The 4,535-nt window shown below is 43.2% G+C and overlaps 1 protein-coding gene across 6 annotated transcripts in view; it reads right to left on the bottom strand.

Moving 5' to 3' along the window:
• The window catches only part of SORBS1 (sorbin and SH3 domain containing 1), a 242,430-nt gene that overhangs the window by 127,361 nt on the left and 110,534 nt on the right, over nt 1–4,535 (bottom strand). The gene's annotated exons all lie outside the window — the stretch shown is intronic.

The following is a 4,535-nucleotide window of genomic DNA, read 5'->3' as shown; positions in this document are numbered from 1 at the left end:
CCGGGCTGGGGATTCGAACCCGCCACCTTAGGTGTACGTGGCTGGCGCCTTAGCCGGTTGAGCCATAGGCGCCGAGCCGTTTTCTAATTTTTAAATTAAGTATTTCACGAATATTCTTCTACTTTTCTAACACAGCACATCCATCATTTTAACAGCTATATAATATTTCATTATAATCATATCCCATAATCCATTTACTAATTCCCTCTGTACAGATTAATATAATTCATCTTAATGTTAAAAATAAGCACAAAGCACACAGCATTCTTAGGCTGGGAAAGAAATAAACGGAGATGTCTTATGAACCAAACAAAGGAAGATCAAGTCACACATGATGAGTAATCCCTGGCATTTGTAAGGAACCCTTTGCACACTTCATATTTGTTAATATAGAAACTACTAACATCTAAGTGTCAGCTCCACTCCTACTTACAAACTGACCTAAAGCAGACATGGTTAGGGATAATATTTAAAATATTTAGTCATCATTTTGCCATAAATGACCACTAACCAGAGTGGATGCCATTGTAGCATCTACTCTAGGAGGCCCTTCCTGTACCTGGTATTAGCAATTTAGTGGCTAGACAGAGAGAAGGTGGAAGGAGAACAGATCCAGGGTGGTGAGAAACTATTTCAATATTTTAAGAACTAGTATGACAATAGCAGGTGGCAGTGACAACACATAGGTGAGTACCAGGCTTGCACAGGATATTTGGGTAGTAGGTTCTAACATGTGTTCTCCCTCAGTGATTATTTGAATCTGTAGCAGGTGATGCAGAGTAGGGGTGGAGGGGGGATGTAATTGAAAATAAAACTGCAACAAAGGCAGTAGCAGCAGCACCCACTATCCAGTCCCCACCAGCAGTGGCAACAGCAGCAACAGTCTATCCAGACTATTCCAGGGCTTGAACCTGGCTCTGATTCTAGTCAACTCAGCCTCCTAGAATTCCTGTTCCAGCTCTGAGTGCAGTTCTCCAGCTTTCCATAAACTCTGTGAACTACCCAAGATCTTGCCAGTAAAATCCCTTTTTGGTTTGAGCTCACCAGAGGCAGTTTCTGGTTATCTGAATCCCAAGAAACTTGGCCAAGTGGAAGATGGGAGGGAGGAGACGCAAAGGTTTCATCTGAAGAAGAGAATCTTTATTACTCTCCCCTGGGTGAGGCCAGACAGATCTAAATTCCAAGTACCTAGGCAATAATTTTGTCTCTACAACCTGAAGAGCTCAGAGGCCAGGCAGCAAAGATGTGTGCAGGGCACTGTTCACACTGCGCCTGATCAGAAGAACACTGAAAGCTTTGAAAACCTAATCTAGTCCCTGCTGTTTATAGGCTATTATAATCAGATGTAGAACTTGAGAGTTTATTTTACATAAAAACCTCTGACACTTAAAATTTATTTTAAAACGAAGCTATAAAGAGCTTGATTTGGTTGAGTACATGATAGCATGTCTTTGGAATGTCTCCCACAAATCCCTCCAAAGGAACTAGGATCTTTTGAGTAAAAGCCAAAATGATGGACAGCACTAGCTAGTGGCAAAATCAAATAACTGCAAGTGGGCAGTTGTTCCCTTAATGGGTTGTAGGAACTAATAGGGTGTCACAGTATGATTGGGCCAGTGAGGGCCAAGCTTCCATCCGCACCTTGGGCTGTTGGGACCTACCATACTTGGTCAGAACACCACAGCATCCACGGACATTCCACCAGAAGAACAAGATGTGAAATAGCAAAGCTCTTAAGAATGCATCAGATAATTAATGGTTCTGCACTATCCCTCCCCAATTCCACGACCCTATATTCCTAAGATAAGCCTTGATGGCACAGAGTGAATACTTACTAAAAAGTAAAAGTTACACTCATGATTCCAGATGAAATAGGGTCAAATAACTAAATATGGGTTGTTTACTAGGGAAGGAAAGAAGGTCCTTATATGGATAGTTTGGAGACTATGTTCTACGACTAGGGAGAAATTGAATTTGTCTGTAAAAATGAATTCAAGGACCAGCAAAGAATCTTGGGAGAGAATAAGCCTTTGGCTAAACCTCCCACACTGTATGCTCCAGCTTTTCCTCTGCACTGTGGAGTTTAGGGGACAGGATAGCGCCCCTGTCCTCAATACTGGATTGTAAATTTCTGGAAAGGAAGGGCTATGACTGTGTCATCTTCAGTACTGAGCATGCAGTGGGTGCTCCTTCATAGACTTTGCCCTTGCCTCAATTTAGCCTTCAGAACTTATCTTTGGAGTCTCACCATCACGATAACCAAGAGCCTCCTTACCACCATTATTGATGCTTCAAAGGAAGCTAGTTCAACTTCAGGATAAAATGCGGCTTATACTCTAGCTTTAAAATCCAACCTGGGACTTGATTTTATATATTTGCAGCTATTTCCAATGGTGTGGAAAGAATAGGAGCAGCTCACAAAGCCCCAGAATAAATGGTTGGCCTTATTTCTTTGTACTTTGCTGATCCACCAGCAGAGCCACATTTCTCCAATTTTCCAATAGTTCCTTCTCTTCTCAAACTTTATTAATGTCATTTCTCTTCAAATGCCCTCTCTACATTATAGGAGAGGGTGCAGAAGACTCTTCAGAAAGCCAGAAAGGATAAACACTGAGTTGCTGATACTTCCTTTCAAGGGGAAGAAACTTGGATAAACTTGACCCTGACATTAACTTCAGTCTGGAATCCCATAACACGGTTGGGGGCTGAGAACACAACAAGCACAAGGTTTCTGTGAAAAGATCAATGTTTCTGGAGAGGGAGCAATAGGAAAACACACCAGAAAGGCCATCCTCCACATCCTCTCATTTCCTCCTGGAGTCCCTCCAACTCAGTTTCCGTTCTAACCAATTATCTGAAATGGCCTTCAGAGAGATTTCCAGTGCACATACATGGCCAAGTCCAATGGTTTCTGTACTGGTCAGGGCCTCACTGATCTTTCCACTGCATTTAAAACAGTTAACTCTTTCTTCCTCCTCACACTTTCTGGGACTGATTTCTAAGTGTCACTGTGAACTATTTTTTGTTAGGCCATGCCATGAGGATCCTCCTTCTAGAAATGGGCTGATACAGTTCTTCTAGGAGTTTAAGCGCCAGAGGGTCATGAGCTGGTCTTCACTCCTTTCCAACTATATACTCACTTCTGAGGGTTTCATCTGGATTATTAGAACCAGAAAGACCCATGTAGGCTACCCTGCCCATTTTAATGGTTCTTCAATTGTATAGAAAAGAGGTTCCATGAGACCCTTTGGGCCACTGTGCAGGCATCCACCCCCCCCCCACTCCCCACCTTTCACTGCAACCTGGGTCAAATTCCAAGGTGGGAAAACTTTCACAGAGCTCCTATAAGCTCAGAGGGGTTGACTGGGCAGAAGGGCAGCGAAGCTTCTGGGAAAGAATATTACATCTAAAACACAGGCCTGATGATACAATCTTTTTTTTTTTCTTTTTTAAGACAAAGTCTCACCTTGTTGCCCTGAGTAGAGTACAGTGGTGTCATAGCTCATAGCAATCTCAAATTCTTGGGCTCAAGCAATCCTCTTGCCTCAGCCTCCCAAGTAGCTAGGACTACAGGCACCTGCCACAAGGCCTGGCTTCTTTCTTAAAGATGGGTCCTGCTCTTGCTCAGGCTGATCTTGAACTCCTAAGCTCAAGCAATCTACCCGCCTCAGCCTCCCAGAATGTTAGGATTATAGGTGTGAGCTACTATGCCCAGCTGATGACACAATTCAATCTGCACTTCTTCGGCACTTACTCTGCACACGGGGACAGTGGGTAGCCCAGAGGAGACAACATGATTAGACAAGATTGTTAAATTTGGGCTCAGCACCTGTAGCATAGTGGTTATGGCACCAGCCACATACACAGAAGGTGGCGGGTTCAAACCCGGCCCAGACCAGCTAACCAACAATGACAACTGCAACAAAAAATAGCCGGGCATTGTGGCAGACACCTGTTGTTCCAGCTACTTGGGAGGCTGAGGCAAAAGAATCCCTTGAGCCTGAGAGTTTGAGGTTGCTGGGAGTTGTAATACCACAGCACTCTACCAAGGGCAACATAGTAAGACTCTGTCTCAAAAAAATAAAAATAAAAAAGATTGTTGACTTTGAGGCCATCATCAGGGGTGGGATGGCCATCATCAGACCTTCAGGGTTTTAGGGGGACAGATGTGTGCCATTTTAATATAATGTAATGGCACAACCTTTCTGCTAGCAATGTGGCTAAATATCACTGAAGTGGGAAAGAAAAAGCATAAATTCTGCATGAGAGAATCAAGAATTGAAGAAACACAGAAGTATTGAAAGTTTAATGTCTTACTTTCTAAAATCACCTCAAATGTCACACTTTCAGAGATCATGATCTAAAACCTTAAGCCCAAATTCCTTAACAAGCCATAAGACCTTACAGGATCACATCACATTACTTTTCTTTTCTTTTTTTTTTTTTGAGACAGAGCCTCAAGCTATCCCCCTGGGTAGAGTGCTGTAGCATCACGGCTCACAGCAACCTCCAACTCCTGGGCTCAAGCGAGTCTC

This window comes from Otolemur garnettii, unplaced genomic scaffold, assembly GCF_000181295.1.
Source record: "Otolemur garnettii isolate 467f Iridium unplaced genomic scaffold, OtoGar3 scaffold00021, whole genome shotgun sequence".
Classification (NCBI taxonomy): domain Eukaryota; kingdom Metazoa; phylum Chordata; class Mammalia; order Primates; family Galagidae; genus Otolemur; species Otolemur garnettii.
Note: the sequence above shows the minus strand (reverse complement) of the source record. Positions and strands in the feature narration are given on the sequence as shown.